Genomic DNA, 18979 nt, shown 5'->3' on the forward strand with positions numbered 1-18979 from the left:
ATTGACGTTTACTGCATCCAATGGATCATGCAACTTGCAACTAGTATGGTCGAGCCTTGTGCACATATCGTAGCTATATTATGTATTGGTAATTGTAAACTATTTGCCTATTGTATCTACAAAAAAAAGGTGGATAATTGGCATAGGTACATATGACGGAGTTTAGAGGGTTGAAGTCTCACTAGAAAAATCGTTTTGTCCCTCCAAAAAACTGATTAGATAATACTTTATATGACCTAAACATATATATTTAAATTGTCATAAAGAAGTTATTTCTCGGATTTTATCAAAACTAAATAACCTATGGGTACAACCACCCCACAAATAAAAAATGTGTAGCTCACATTTCGTGCCCACATTCTACGAGTATGAGTATAAAAGTTACGGATGTTTTATGAAGTTACATAGGTAGGTACACGTTGTGTATTAGTTATCATTCTTAAAATAATATATTTTAATAGAATATTATTAGTCTTAAGTATGGAGTTTCCAGCAAATGCATATTCAGATTTCCTTCTCCAATTCATCTATCTAAAATAATTATGAATAAAAATGTAAACTTTTCTTAGTGTATGGGTAGATACAGTTTTTTTGTTGTATATTTTTGTATATTTTTGCATATACTTGAATAAAATTGAATGTATAAATTGTATACAATTCGCATTTATTTGTAAATAGTATAAAAAATTTGTTTTTAATTTTGCTCTGATGTACAACATTTATTTATTTTATTTTTATTTGATTTGATACAGCTGTTCAGCTTTTCCAAAGTTCAAACTCTAACCCAGAAAAGCTGTCACGTAGCTTTAAAATTTCGAAAAATCTAGTGTTCTCAAATTAAAAAAATAAGTGGAATAATAAGCAGCCAAGCAGGCGTTGAAGAGTCGTCGTTTAAAGACATTTCTTGCTTTAAATATGTGTGTCTATACATAATGGTGCTCGCCACGTACAACGATTTTTTTCTAAGTACCTATGCATACTGTATGCTACTTGAAAATCTGTTTACATTTTTTTGAATTTTTGTGCATATATTAAATATACGTACATTCAACAATATTTTTTCCATTTAAGTCCCCAATTATTATTATTACGGTATTTTTGTATTTTATATACTACCGTATAATCCGCCACAGGTATACTACCAAAAAGTCCGAGGTAAAAAACTCATAGGAAAATAAGTCGGAGTATAAAAGTGCGTGGTGAATGTAAGGTACATGTAATTAGGTAAAAGGAAAAATATAAAGCGATGCTCAATAAAACTTCCGACTAGTATTAAAATAAATTGGAACTAAATGATTTATCTGACGAAATTAATAAATAATCTTGTGGGTGCCTATACCGGGAAAATATATTATTTTCAATATTTTTATGTATACCTCTATACCGGAATTCGTTTAGTTAAAATAGTTAACTTAGTATTAATACTTACTGAGAAACCATTTTAATATATTATTATGTATATGATGGTAATGATTATACCTAAATACCTAATTCTAATCACTGAATTTTATTCTTTTAAATTTATTATTTTAAATATTGTTGAGTAATAATATATACATCGGACCTTCTTACCTCGGACTTTTTTATCCCGGACTTTTTTACCATTGCAGCTATACTCATCCCGTCAAATCCCATATCTTTCTCGACTTCTAAGAAGGTTCAGACTTCAGGGAAACCTACCTCCTGCAGTGCCGCTTTTACATACAAAAATATATATATATATATATGGTCTCTTTAATCATAATTAATATCACATGTTACCTATAATACAGGTACGGTGGCCGGGTATAAGTAGATAATATATTATATTATTAAAAGCGCAGGTGCACGACTCCGCTCATCTCTGGTGCTGTGTCCACAACGGGTATATTATAATAATTTCCGAAAACGCGATCGGATCGAACGCGCGTTGTCGTGTCGAATAAAACACGATAATAATAATAATAATATTATTTATATAAAGGTAATAATATTAATGATAATTATGCGCGTTTAAACTGCAGCATCGATAGCACCGGCCGATGATTTCCGGTCGGATCGATAACCGCCGCCGTCTCTATAGGCCAGATCGACGCGATACGCCGCACAACACGGAAAATATTAATACCGATATAATATCATTATAACTTGTGTTTTTTTTATTTATAATATTATGCGACAGAACATAATATTAATACATTAATTGGCGTGTCTCGATTGCTGCAGGTAGCGACGCGTCCGTGCAGATGTTAGTGTGCTGCAACAGGTCGTATGTAATGATGGTTAGTTTTTTTATGTAAATGGCGCGGACACGCGGAGACGACCACCTATTATCTGCAATTATAACTATCATTTTACTATAGGATAATGTCTTGGTGATGTTGAGGGAGAAAAAAAGCGAGTTTTCTATAGAAAAGTTCACTTGATAATTTATTTATATTTTATTTACAATGCACTCCCGATCGACATCGTGATATGATAATATTACAATGTTAGGTAATCGTCGACGAGAGAGAAATAATATTATCATAATAACTATTTGTTTTTCGATTTCTGTACAACATTAATGATAATAACAATATCGTAAATAGTATGATTATAGAATATTACTAATACACGTTAATATTATTATCAACACTGTAGGAGGAACTACGCCTATAATAATAAACAACAAAATATGCAGTCCACCTATGGTCTGTTTAGGTACTAATCACTATCGTGTAAAAAAGAAAACCCTCCGCCGCCGTCGTGTGCCAAGAAGGTCCACGTAGTGTGAGCGTGTGTGCGTGTGTGCGTGTGTGTGTGTGTGTTAGTGTACCCGATAGTATCGTTTGTGCAGTGCAGGTTTTGTGTTATAGTCAAGGCGATGTGATGCAGATGATCTGTCCAGATAAAACTACACCGGTGCAGGGCGTTTATAGTGGCGGCGGTGCATGTTAAAAACGCCGTCGACGACGGTGATGATGACGACGGCGATTACACGTGCGTACTATAATAGTATAATATACATAATAATATGCAGGTCGTCTACGTTTCGCGTTTCGAAACCCGCTACCCGCGCTAGGGGACCTCCTTGGGTCCGTTTTAAGTGCCTACACTATACCGTATGTCATGGAATATATTCCCACCTGTGAATTCGGACCACTCGGTATGCTCAACTGTTACATAATAATAATGCCGTATCGTCGTTCAGGCGTGTACTTGGAATGAGTTTTTCGCAGATCCGGGCGATGACGGTAATTTTTTTTTTTTTTGAGATTTCTCGCACCAAATAATCAGTTCCCCTCCATCGCTCAGCATGGAAAACTCCAAAAATCAGTCGCGAGTAATCTTCAATGAACAGGTCTGAGCCATTTCTAGAGAAGACAGACACGTCAACACGCACCGGCGGGATGGAAAGTCGCTGAGATATGGTAGGCAACGTAATATTATGCTGTAGAATATATCGACAGAGTACCCATATTCTGTTTCACGAAAGAACGGTATCATTTCGAGCACGTAAACTAGTTGTTGGCTACGAACTAAATCGGTCAATAATTAATATCATTGATTATAAATATCTACCTATCATAAGACTCGTTCAAGTATAAGTGTCTATTTCGGTATACCGAATACGTCTAATTTTGTCGGAGGTTTACCCAACAACGAACACCGCTCAAAAATGCAGGAAATTGGGATGTATTGGATATAAATATCTATAAAATAGTATCAAATACTTTATTTATACAAAATAGCTAATCGATTATAACTTTATACCAAAATATAATCCGACATTCTACGTAAATTCTGACTTTGGTTTTAGGTCCCTATAGGACGTATATTCATTTGTATGTTACCAAACAATCAAATAATTGTGTGCATAATTTACTGTTGTATATATTATATTTACATTTTTTTGTCCATGGTGTCAAGGCGAGAGGGTGAAATTGTGGATAAAACATTTTTTTTTTCTCGGAGAAATCGTATTCCAATTCCTCTGTTAATATTCACCAATGTCAAACAGAGTAACATTTTTATCATGATGCTTACATCTGACAAAATTATAAATACCCCCTTGCTGGGAATCGTGATTCGTGATCAGTACTGCAGTGGTCTGTAGACATTATTTCTCTGAACAGTATTATAAGCTCTAGCTCAATGATAATATTATGAACTTATGACACCATAAATCCCACCATTGAAATTGGTAGGTATACCACTTCGTACCAAGTCCATGATTGCAGATGCAGGTTACTAGAAGTCTGGACAACCAATCCAAAAATTGTTGAACTTTTAGCTGTTGTAGGTTCTGTGGTTTGAAATGAATTTAACAAATGAACGTGTTTTTGAAAAACAATTATTCCACTTCAACTTTGACGTTGAATTGTAATATTATTGTGACATGCAATAATCAACTGAATGTCTGAATACATTTTTAAAAATAACACTTCAAATGGGTCATTTAAACATTATTTCGGAGTACAAAAAACTAATAATAACATGAAAAGTTCTAAACATGAGAAATGAATTGAGCTAAGTTATAAGACAACATTCTCTATACTAGTCAATTCAAATTGCGATATTATATTTCTACGTTGAACACCTGAACCTTCTTAGTTAAACCAAGTTTTGGTGTTTTCATGAGTAATACATATCATTATAATTATCAAGTTCTCAACACTGCGCTCTTGACTTAGCTCTTTATTGCGGCTCTTACAATATTATAATGGTAGTCAATAGTCAATAGGGTATGCGAAGTCGATTTAACTAATAGCTATTTAACAATACGCTTGGCTTGGATATAAATCGACTGTTTTATTTTATAATGTGTGTTCAAGCTAATACATTATAATATATATTTAGCCGTGGATGAAACGTTCTACCGAAAAGGTAAGAAATTAGATATCTGCAGTAATTCATTATTGTAACAGTGTTGTTTAACGTTATTATGAGCTAATATGACTCGTCGGTCGTTACGATTTTCCAGGTGGGTTTTTCCCGTGGGACACCGCCGCCATTTACGTTTTCGGCATAATCTACATAATGAGCAATGACGTAGTACATTTCTGTACGTCAGTTGTTGGTTTTCTCTTACAATACGTTAATAAATACATTTTAATCGCAATTTCTTTATTATTATACCTTGTATACCTCTACTGCTTGTAATACATTTGCAATATATTGAAATCCACAGAGCTGTAACCATAATAAAACGTGTGATTTTGTATATCATTACACAATAGGTATTAGGTATACAGTTACCACTTACCACTTACCTCGATGAATACTGCAAACGCCTGCGGGTTTGGACTGTAAATCCGTTTCTCCGCGTCCGATCCGTTCAACAACGTAATGTTTGACGTCAAACAATAATTTAACACCTTATTATTATGTTTAAAGTCATAACTCATCACTTTTTTTGCGTACAAAATATGAAAATAATTAGGGACATACATTCAGGACTAAATCCCATACAGAATTGTTGGACGTTGATCTCACAATATATTTTGATGTAGCTATAATATGAGATATGCCCCCATTACATCAGTCGATGGGTGGAACGTTCGTTCAGTGAGTACAAAAACGTTTTGTGACCAAGTCGTCGCCAAATTTAGTCACATAATATTTTTAATTTATCTTTTACATATTTTGATAAAAATGTAGTACATTTTTAGTTTTTTATGACAATATAGTCGGTTCCCCGATTATTATCATCGTACCTATTTTTTTTTCGTCGCGACCTTTTCCCCTGTACGAGCTATTATCATGCCACCGCCGAGGGTCTATACTTGTGTTTTTGTTGGGAATACAAAACTCGACGAAATCCCACCTACCCATTCGAGATACATTTCTAATTTTTGAAAGTGGCCTTTTTACAAATTTAAGTTATACTTGCAAAAATTATATCATACTCGTTTATCTCAGCCGCTATGTCTGTGTACAATTATTATCCGCACCCGTTTGGTAGAGATTGGGTGGTAGCTGGTGCGTGTGTCTGGTCGCGGTTACACTTTGCATTGCGTCCGCATCCGTTAGGTACATCGTATAATACGAGAACTGCTCAGCAGTGGTCCGGAAATTTTTTTTCGTGTCTATATAATCTTCTCGGGTAACGTCATCCACCATTTATTAATAATATTTTATACTACACCTTAATCATTTTTCACGAAACGAGTTTTATACGTTTTTAGCTCGATCCCCGCGTGCTGTATATATATATAATTCGGCTTATGTACACTGTACATACATATATACATATATATGAGTGTTTCGCGTGTACATTTCGAGAACAAATTTTGGTAGTCGACAACCCATTGGGCGTGTCATTTGTTCGTAATGAGTTATTGTAATTATTTGGCATCGAATATTCACAGCAATGTACCTACCTATATGTATATAATATGTGTATAATTTATATTTTAATGACGACGTATTATCGTTTTATTAATTCGTTGCTGCCATGCGCGTATTTTCGAATTTATGGTAAATCACATTATATCACGTAGTGGCTTACACGCGTTACACTTACCCACGACGATGGATATTTTAATATATATATAGGCGGTGGTGTACACCTATATATCTATATACACTGCGTATTGTATGTAATATCTACGTGGGCCACACTATATACCTTATTAATCCGTGTAACGCAGTAGAAATTCGGGCGGGTAAGAAAAAAGATCTACGTATCTTCAATCACAGTTATTATCACAATAATGATAATTTTCTACTTCTTCTTCTTCTTCTTCTTCTTCTTCTTCTTCTTCTTCTTCGTAGCCGATTGCCACACCCGCGAACATCATTCGTCTGCGTGTACTTCAATATAGGTAGCGTGCAGCGGAGATGATTGGTAGTTGTAATAACACCGTTGTTACGATCGCCGAACTACATCATGGATTGTGTTTTTTTTTCGAACGTTTATAATCTTATACGGAGAGCTGAAAGTATGTAATCCGTCCATTTAAAACGTCATATTTTTTCTCGAAACGTCCAGAATTGCCGAGTTTTGTTCGGTTCGAGGCCCATGCCTTTATAATGAAACAAATCTTAAAAATAAAAGACATAGGTAGCAGTATTAGCATTGATTTTAATATAAACATAGTGCGTATAATCAATATAAACTATTAGCTTTAAACGATTAATAATGACTTTTTACCCAAGTAAGAGCGTAGAACATTTGAGGAAGAAATATAGGAATATATAGTTCTATCAGTAATACAACACGCTGTAAAAGACAGAATTGACTGTTTGCTACTAATAAAGTTAGTGATGTCCGTGAGTTGGCCCTCTGACTTTGTTCAATCGATTTTAAAATTATGCTTATATTTTGAAAGTCAATTGCGAATTGGTTTTTAGAATTTGCAATTAATAAGTCATTAAGAAATATTATAAGCTAAAAACTTTCGACTTTTCGAGAACGGTGTTATACTATCTAACATTACGTGAGAAACTGCCATGAAGTATAAACATGCAAATGATTTGCTGAGTATAGTCACATTTATTCGAATTTCAGATTAGATAATGTCGGGGGGCCAAGTTTCAATTGCAAAAATGAACCGTGAATCATTCGCGGCAGGTGGCTGTTATCAATATGGCAACAATAAAAAATAATACTAAAATAAAAATACAATTTAAAAAAATAAAAAACAAGTCTATGTGTAAAAATTCTCTACAAATTTTTCACTTTCGATCCACAAGCTAGTAGCTACTTACACATTTAATTTAGAAAGAGTCAGAAAAAAAATTGAAACAATCAGTTTAGTTGATATCTCACATAAATGCTTAACAACTGTCAACTAATAATTCAATGCATACATTTTAGGTGAGCTCAATGCATATAATAATACATCAATACTTTAAAATACCCGTGGGGCCGTGTCTGATACATGCATAATTATTAGGTTAGGTTAGGTTACATAGGTTAGGTTAGGTTAGGTTTTTACACTTTTCAGCTTTAATATATGACACAAATCACAACGGACAAGTGAAAAATGTCTTGAATTTGAAGTGCGAAATCGCCTGTTTCCGCTCTTATATATCGTGTTCTTTTTGGTAGTAGTGCAGTTATATCATTTTGTCCCACATCGAGCGAGGAACCGTGACAAACTCACGAATGATTCTACAAATGTGTGGCATTCATACATATAATATGACACCACACAATTTTAGAGTTTTGACATTTTTATCAAAGCAATGCGTACGATATGACATTACATAGGTTTTGATTTCCTTCTTCGGAAAGTTAGCTACTGTGCTAATGTGTAGAATATTATGGCCTTAACTAGTGGTTTCATGGGTTGTAGGCCGTTGTATCTGAAGGTTTTCTTCGGCAATATAAGAATTAGACAACATATTATAAGAACAACCGTACGTTCTTGAGCAAAATAAATATTGTAATATCATCATCGTAATAGCTTCGTACCTATATTATAGACATTTAGATATTATAAAAAAAAATTACGCAGTCCACGCATTACTGTATAGGTGTATGTGTATTATGTACCCGCATAAAATAATCACATATTATAACGTCAATAAATTTAAATTCTACTCTACGCCGTTACGTAACATTCACCCATAATAATGCATTAGCGCCCAAAGAATAATCAGCTATATACACGTAGGCGTGCATCGGAATCGGTCGAAAGTTTTTATTCTGCCCCAGCGTTAGGTTTTTACCTACGTAATATATTATACGACGACGGACACTCGTTTTACCATCCGAAATGCACGAATATTGTCGTGGTTATTGTTTCCCGTCGACATATCGTGTACACACAATGATATCAGATGCGCGCGTATAATATACAGGCAGACGTATTTAATTATTATTCGTTTGGGAAAATGATAGTTTTCTGTCTTCTCGTTTTCGTGACGCTCGCGCCGCGCGATGTCTCCGAGAGAAATAGGTGAATACACGTATACATATATATATATATATATATATATATATATATATATGAGACAAAAAATACTTATTCCTTGTCACAACTCCACACCACACATTACCCGACCCCCCGGGCGTATATACTTAAAACAAACGTAGGTATACTTACCGTGTATACTTTATTATGATACTGGTTTTCTGGTTTAGATGTGTACACACTGGCTATAATGTAGTATATTATATACAAACACATACGCGGCAGTGGCGGGGCGGCGTGTAAAATACAAACGCGAATGATTATGGTAAACATTCAGAAAACGTTGCAGGCGGCCTTTTGAGATCGAGGCTTTTTCCTCTGGCCGTTCGATCTGCAGCAAAGTGTGTGTGAAGGCAGCATTATATTTTCGGGGCGACGACACGTAGCCATCTGCACGGGAGACTCATCACCGAAGATTATCAAAGTATAGAAGTATAGGTAGTTGTAGTAGTAGTAGTAGTAGTAGTAGTAGTAGTAGTGGTAATAATAATCATCATCGACTGACTGTGCGCGACAGCCCGCGCTCGGTAATCGTTTTTCTTTTCCACTCAATTAATTTACAGATATATAGGTTGGGTACATGCACACGTATAAATATAATAATAATACGCGTGTATCATATAATTTATAAACTTGTAAATACAACCACATCATCACCATCACAATCGTATACACAGTCGCGCGCGTCCGTCGTTTACACCTAACCGCTCGTACATTAAATCGTACATATATATACATGTGTGTGTGTGTGTGTGTACGTATTAATTAACAGCGTACATGATGTACGTACACGATAAAATTAAAAGAGAAAAAAAAAACACCAATAGAATACAATAATAATAATAATAATAATAATAATATGCGTTATGCGCCGTTCGCCCACACCGTAGACGCCGAGTCACGTATGTGCTGTAATGAATATTTTTTTTTCTCTCTCAAAATCCGACTCGTCCGATAGGAATATAGTGCCTACCTGCATTAACGGCTCGTAATTTATAGAGTGAAATATTAAGCATCAACCCGACATCGTGTCGTCGTCCAAGAGTCGTTAACGTCTGCGATTAAGCGTTGGCACGGGTAGGAGCGTGTTATATGCGTGTACGGGGCGATCCACTTGACTCGAGTCACTATGGTCAGCAATCGTTTTTACAAAGTACATATCTCTTGCATAGTTTTAAGTCTCTAAAACACGCAAACAAATAATTTAATGTCCACTCGGTTTTACGCATTTTTTCACCGCTATCGTGCATTTTAAATTCCTCACTGCGAGAAGAATATTTTTTGGTTTACCTACCTCCTCGGATGTATAAAAATCGAATTTTTCACGATTCTTTTATTAGTTACTTACAATAGTTAGAAAGTATTTTGAGTTTATTGTCGACCGAAGTAGGTGGTACAATTATTAAGTAGTACCCCGGAATATGTTTAATGTTGTTCGCCGCATCGCTCGTACCTATAAACTTTATAAGGGTTAGGTTAGGTAAGTTGCGTTAACCTACTTATATAAGTTGTAACTATATGACTTGTCTTGAAATTTGATTTTTATATAATATGGAGTATACTCCGCAGACAATATTCTGCTTTGGAATAAGGAAATAAGGAACTAAAATAGCACGTCGTCATTGAAGGAGTAAAAAAAAAAAAAAAAGATAACGGTAAAAAATAGTAAAAATATATATTTTTAGAAAAATGTTGTTTTTTAACGACTTAAAATTATACGGAAATATATTTTCAAAAACATTAATAGAGTTAATGAATGTCTATATACGTTAAAATAATGGATCACCCGGTATTATTACAATATATCTAGGTGCTTTGGATCGAGAAAACCGATCGTTGATGTATGTACGCGCTTAACGATCCAATATAATATATGATAAATAATATCTTGTGTTATATTATTATATTCGTTTTGTGAATGACCGACGACCGTCACGACGACTACGATGACCGCACAGGGAACGCTCCTTCGCACACACCTATAATTAATATATGTGTACACCGATTTTTTTTTTTACCGTGCAATTTTTCTATAGACGGCCCGTGTTTTGCACGAGTGGTTTTTAAAAACCTATTTCCACTGTGGACGTAATACATAACATTAAATGGGTAGGTATTATACATAAAAGCGTAATCACTGTAATTTTTCGCAGACTTTACATCTGTGCTCGCAGTCTATATAATATGTGGGGCTATGCTCTTATACCTGTATGTGTTTAAGACGGAAAATTATTGTAATACACCGCCGTCAATAATAATAATAATCGCGTGTTTTCATTACCGTCTTTAAATTACATTTTTTCACTGCCATCATTCCCCGTATAGGATAAAAACTATTTTTACCTGTATATATACCTATTGCAATCGTTATTTGACCAGCTCACCTATATGTGACGTATAATATTGATATGACGGCTGAATATATATATATGGCCCCCACGATAACCTGTTCTGCCCATTAACTTTTTGAAAGAATAAAACAAATAAAATATATTATCAATTGATAAAGTTCTTTCCCGCCTCGCTCGGTCGTCTGCGGCTCCTTTTATCAAATCTCTCTAGCGACACGAATACACAGAAACCACCCGATTGACAGGAAGACGGGCGTGAAGCGTCTCGGCAACGAGCACATATTTTAGTAAAACTATTATAATGTCATAATTCTTATTGTGCCTATGCTTTATTTTTATTATACATGGCTAAATCATAATTATATAACGAAACAACAATTAGTTGCGAAAGTTTGGTATGTGTGACACTCTGCACTAGGGTTTAATATACATTTTTGCGAATCGCATTAGACTGCTGGCACTTAAACAAGGAAATAAATTAAACATACTATACACACCAGCTGCAGACTCGCAGACTCGTGCCCGGAGACTAATCTGCACTTATAACCTAAACAATATAGGTACAATTTGGGTAGGTACCTATATATTATATCATAGGCAGACAATTAAATTATTATAGACGTCAAATTATAGGTGCATTTTGAGCATACTTGGAATATTTACATTTTGAATACGCTCACGTGGGGTCCGACGGTCGCTGGAAACCGTGGACAAAAAAAAAAAAAAATGGAATTTAAAATACAAAAAAAATCGGAATGCGAGGTCCTCCGACACTATCGTCGCGCGTCGGTCGGTCGGTCGGTCCGTCGGTCTGTCGGACGTTGCATATTATTATGCGCGGTGAGTGTAATCTAAGAACGAAATCGCGACCAACCAGTTTCGTGATTCCCTGGTGAGAATCGTACTGTACACATGTGAGCGTATATAATAGTTGACAGTTGTGACAAAGTGCAGATACCGAGGTTAAGTGTGCACATTATCTATCCGTGAAGGTACATTTATATACACCTACGGTGCGCGAGTGTAGTCGATGAGCTGCTGTTGAGCGCAAACACAAACGTTTCGTTAACATATTATTGTACTATATGTTATACATATTATTATAATAGGCACGAATTCAGATTAATTATCTCGGCTATCGAAGTTTGAATAAACGCCAACGATAATTATAATAATGCTAATCAAGTGGAATTAAAATAACTCAACCCTTTCGTGTGTCGTATATTTTATACTTAAAATATTATTTGTTCGAAACTTTAAATTGTAATGTAGCTATTTCGCCAACAACCTTAGCGATTGAGGGGTGTATATAAATGTAATAATGAAAAAAAATAACAATAATAATTTAATATTTACACTGTAATTTGCACATAAGCGACACGGTCCGCGAATATTGCAAAATATGTTATCTATATTGTATAATATTATCCGCGTATTATAGGTACTCGTAAATCTGAAACCGTTTCTATATTTCGTCCGATAAATACAATCAAAATCTTTGAATATTTATTTCTCCTCGTGGATACGATACATTTAACCTTTGACGTGTAAGTATATAATGCGCGTGTAACACTATAATGGGGAACGGAAAAAAAGTCTCGGGGAAAAAAAGTCCCGGAAAAAAAGTCTCCGGAAAAAAAGTCTCAAAGAAAAAAAGTCTCGGTGGAAAAAAAGTCTCAGGGAGTAAAAGTTATATTTTTATTAAAAAAAAATATGTCATTGAATCGTATTTAAAAAATAACATATATATATCACACAAAGTTAGAAAAAAAATAATTACATGATTATAAAAAATCCTATAGATATATAAATTATAAATTGTTATCGCTGTAGCTTAATATTTTGACCTATAGCTTTCAAAAATCTTTGAGTTCAATTTTATTGAATTTTATTAGATTGAACTCGTTGTCATTGCGATACCGATTCTCAAGACCCAGTTCTTGTATTTTTCGGTGGGTGCTTTGTGTGAGATGATAAAAACAACCACGGATATGTTCACCTAAGATATTTTTTGCAGCTTTAATCACAGCAATTTCAAAATCCATATTTATTATTTATATTATTATATTTATGTGATATTATGTGTTATTTTTTAAATACGACTACGATTCAATGACATATTTTTTTTTATAAAAATATAAATTTTTTCCCTGAGACTTTTTTTCCACCGAGACTTTTTTTCTTTGAGACTTTTTTTCCGGAGACTTTTTTTCCTCGAGACTTTTTTTCCTACCATCCACTATAATATTATGAAAGTGTTTGATTGGCAACGTCAGTGATAATGAATATAATTTTATGTTTTTACTTTTCAAGCATAATATTATAACATTATAAGCTCACAAATCGCACAAAATATTAAAATAAATTGCCTATATAATACTCCTTACAATAGGTTAGGCTCGAACAGAAATACTTCAAGCGTACACATAACATTCAGCGCTAAATATTAGTGAAAATTGTAGCTGTACGACGAAATCAGGAATTACTACTAAGTACAAGTCACCATAAAAAATAATGACAAAATTTCAGCAATTGAACTCGAACAATAATTATATGATCGTTTGTTGAATACATTATAATTTATGACATTATGACTGCAATGAGTGTTTCTATTGCTGTTCTTTCAAATACTTATGCTAATTTTATTTTCGGTCGATCAGTTTGGTATTATTGCTATTATGTACACACTATTCTTTATTAGGTATGATTAGTTAAATATATGCAAAAAAAAAGTTAAGTTTATAAAACCCGATTCTAGTCGTAATTGATTATGGTTACATGCAGATTCGATGTAAATTTCCATTATAAAGTGATGTCCATTTTAATGCAAACTGCAATTTTATTCGACTGTACGTACTATGTAAGATACATTAAATTATTGACATTTTAAAACAAATCTTACTTATATATTATGTTTTGATTTTAGAAATTTTTTTATACTTTTTAGTACACATTAATTAATAGGTATCTACCTATACTATTATTTGTTTTATTCAAATTAAATTCAAAAAAACTAAACACATAGTTATATTGAACTACAAGTTATTATTCTTTGACACACCGCCAAAGATTGGGTGTAGAAGGTAGAACCGATAAAACGTCATTAATTTATCCATTATTGAAAATGGATATTCTAATATTACAACCAAATGTGGCTGTGTGCCATGTGCATTCGTGTGAACACAGTAATTCCTAAGACAGACATTTAGTTGTTTAATTTCGTAAAATAATATGAATAATTGAGGTGAAAAGTGTGTATCATACCCATGGGTTATGGTTCATACGTATAAATATGAATTATTGATTTTAAACTTTATTACAGGAGAAACTCATTCTTCCTTCCTTCACATATTATTCGAAGAAAACGCATTTCCTATACGGGCCGAATATATTATAATAATACGGTAAATATAATCGTATTATGTGTGCGGTCAATTCTGCAGAAAACTCATAAAATTGAGATGTACTCAAGTCTCGAGATCCCCTAATGGTTGTGTAAGTTCTGAAATTCGATCTACATTTATAATATATATTACACAATTTGAATAAATAAAAACAATAGGTATAAATATTAAGTATTTTTTTTTTTGTGATTTTTATACTTTTAGATTTCAAAATGTACAAATACCGATTTTTCAAAGTTAAAAGTAGGTTAAATAAAACAACGAAAAACAAAAGTTGGTTTGAATTATTTATTGCAACACATTATACATAATAATATACCTATAGTCGAACCGTGACATTTTGAGTTCTACGGAATTTGTTTAAACGGACAATGTTATCAGTTCGTTACACATTCAGTTTGCCGTCAAGGGTAAAACGAATTAATGAACATGTAGGCAGATCACGTTGGATAATCGAATCGGACGTCGCGGGATTTACCATCAATCCATTGCAGGTCTGTGTTCTGTCCAGGTTTATGTTATATCGGGGATTCACCCGTAACGTTTACCCGCATCAACCAGGATGTTTGTATTGGTTTATCGGATTTCCGGTCATTAGGTCAAATCGAGATGACATTTAGTTTTGTTGTGCACGTCCGTCTGCAGTAAATAATTACTGAACGTCTACATTATAATAATGAAGCAGTCAAATACTCGGCCAACGCCGCCGCCACCGCCGCCGCAGTTGGGTCTGTCGATAATGATCAATGGTGGACTGCGTATAGTTTTTATTGCGAAAACACGTGGCTGATGAGCGGTGTACCGAATAGTGGAAGGGGGGGGGGTAGGACGTGAAACCGTGAGCTATTATCATTTTTTCCTGTAAAACCTGATGTTCGGTGCGAGGTATAATATATTATACAGTCGTCGTGGTGTAATAATGTCACTGCACCAGAGTATGGCTGTGCAGATCCACCTGTTGAAACTGTATACGCGCAAGAACTGCAGTCTAATTGGCTACCAATGCCTTTGACGACGATCTACAGACGAATTTATTATTATTATTTCCGTTAAACAGCAACAATAATATAGGTAATATATATACGCAGATGTGCACTCGAACCTGCCAGTGACGAAACCTTAATGGAACCTGTAAAGTCGCGCTGGTGTGGCGGAGAGTTTCTCTCCGCCTCTGTCCGCACGACGAATTAATAATATAATGTATAGTAACTACATACAATAACGTACAACAACAAAAACAACAGCAGAGCACGCAGAGAGACGGTGAAACCACAATAAGTATGTATAATTATCGCAATTCCGAGAAGTCGAATGAGGAGACAATAGTATTGAAAACTTGGAGAGAATAGTGATTAATACGAGGATACGCGTGCCATAGAATTTGACACAATTATTATTGTATTGGATAATCAATAGACTTAAATAGTTCATTAACTGCGTTTTTTTTTTTTTATCGAACAATGATTAATTGTGTCTTGCTTACACTTATTTTCCTGAAATTAACTGATCGGTCATATTATTATGTTATTCTTTTATTTTCGTTTTCCGATCCATCGTCAAACAACTGCAGACAAGTTGAATATGTGTGCAATTCAATAATGATACGTGACATTTCACATAGGCGTAGTACTTTATTCTTCAAAATAATATTATAATCTTATTGTTTTTACACATCCGACTGCATAAATATTATATTGATGTACGAATTCCTTATTTTAGGTGTTAATTTTAACACCTAAAAGGTGCCTAACACCTTAGGTGGGAATTATAACTGAATGGTTCTTAAAGTATAATATTTAGGAAAGAAAAGATTCCCCGCGAGAGCGTGAAGAAAATCAAACCATTTTTGCGGAAACAAATAATTCTTCTTTCAATGAACCGCTTGTACACATATAATATACATATAAGTATAGTACTTATAGTTGTTTCGTAATTATTAGTGTAATGGACGAAGTGTGGAAGCATTCATATTGTTGACTTTTGTGGCGATTTACAGCCTTGAAACGATGAGTAGGCACGTGTGCTTAACTGTACACATTGGCGCGTACAAGACAACTATTGTTTTGATACATTTTTTAATAACAAAAATTCAGTATGCTTTTTTTATTATTACTATCATCTGGCCATCCGTTTTGGCGTTCGTTGTCCGAGTACGTTAATCACATTAATCGTCGTCGGTTTGCGATACGCAGGTACATCGTAAACGGCAAATGATTTAATTGCCTATGTGATATTATAGTATATTATAGTTTGTTCCAATAGACGTTTTAAATAATCACGTTAAACGGTTAAACCTGTATAAACATAATATTGTGTACTTCGTGCTTCTATACATACTATATCGATTCTATAGATTACCGGTTGGTCTATGTTCTGGTGCCAAAAGTAAATGTCCGCCGTCAGTTCACAAAACTCATAATATGAATTTATGGATTACAACATTTTAAATCAGTAATGACCAATGTGGTGGAATCGCGGTTCGCGATGCCCAATGTTTTATTCTTTAGATATTTGCATTTCACCATTTTAAAATATATTATAACTATAAACAGTATAAACAACTAAATACCGTTAAAATGATACCCATACCATAATAAATTAGCGAACGCTGCGGTTTTAAAAGCTATTTATTACGTCTTTGGGACGGTGTGCTGCAGTATTATTGTAGCGGTATCGGTATGCCGACGTCTATTCAATTTGGTGATGTTTTTAATATAATAATGTGAAATAGAAAATAGGTAATGGGTACACGAGTAGTTTATAGGTATACACATCATACGGTATATTTTAAAATCACAAATCAATAATAAAAGCCTAAATTGGGTTGGATCTTATTTAGAAAATATTGGACAAATCGCTACTGTAAAACGAGACGTACGTCACACCAGCCCCTTCTGTCCATTTTCAAATTATTGAAATTCTACAGCTCTATTCTTTAGAACGATGTTTGTATGAATTTGTAAGCAGAGATACAGCAATGATTTGCAAATGAGTGAACTGGTGTGACGTGCGTACTCACGACTCACGAGTGCCCATTATTGCAGTATTTCCGAGTATGAGGTACCGCAAGGGAGTGTGCTGGGTCAGATTTTTATAATTATATATACAAGTGTACTAGTGTAGGTTTATGTAATTTGAGTATAGTTAGATTAATAGTTACACATATTATGCAAACGACACATGACTACTCTTCTCCAGTAACATATTGGAAACTATACAAATACTGAAATACTAAGTCCAATGCAGAATGAGGAGTATATTATATACTGTGGATAATCAATTTAATAACAATAAAAAAAACTGTCTTTGCTTTAAGATTAATCTTAATTCTAAATTTTAATTTAAGATTTTTCAATTAGAAATGCAACGACAACGACTATTATAAAATTCAATTAAATTGTGGAAACATACATTTTAGTGGTTAAAATTGTCAAAAAATAGTGGGAGTTAAGGTTAGGTATTCAGGCTTCATAAATTATCAATTCTAATTTATGTTAAATCACTATACATATTGATTGTTAAATGTTATTTTGTAATGCGTAAAAGATCTACTATTCTTAAATTGAATAAGACAAATGACATTTTACCAAATAACATTGTGCGAACTGCATACCTGTTGCAACAGCAGTGTACAATTCGATCTTTCAGTTTGATCAGTTTATATCTAAAATTATTACTGAGCCAGAGACCAATTGTGGCAGTAGAGTGCATGGTATTGACATTCGAATTCAATAAAAAAAAGATATAGGTTTATTTTTTTTGGATCATTTAAGACCGACTATACAATTATAATATTATGTTTAATTCAATGCCATTGTGTGAAAAAAAATTTTCAGTAAAATGTCAATAAATAAGTTATTTATACTATACCCAAGAAAATTGTTTGTTAGACAAATTATTACAAATCATAAATTATATAAGATATTAATTTTATGCGTATGCATATGAATATATACATTGGTTTTAGTTTTCTTTCGAAACAGTATTGTAACTCATTTACTCCGCCTGCACAATAGCCGAGTTCAATACGGGGTTAATTAACTAATAAATTTAATTTGTAAATGTAGGTAATTTATTTTATTGTTCTCATAGTAATTTGATTTTATCTAATGAAAAAAAAAAAAAATCCGACAATATAGACAATAAAACCTGATTGCGATAATACCATGTTTGAATTATTGGAGATTTTTATGTTTCCTACATATAATATTACGTGACTTTTGTATAAAATATATAATATATGTCTATTGCCTAGTTGTAAATTAGACGGAATAAAGAATTCGAAACTTAGCATAATGTGCGCGCAAGAGGAAAAACATTTAGTATAATATAGTTCGTA

This window comes from Myzus persicae, unplaced genomic scaffold (assembly GCF_001856785.1).
Source record: "Myzus persicae strain clone G006 unplaced genomic scaffold, MPER_G0061.0, whole genome shotgun sequence".
Classification (NCBI taxonomy): domain Eukaryota; kingdom Metazoa; phylum Arthropoda; class Insecta; order Hemiptera; family Aphididae; genus Myzus; species Myzus persicae.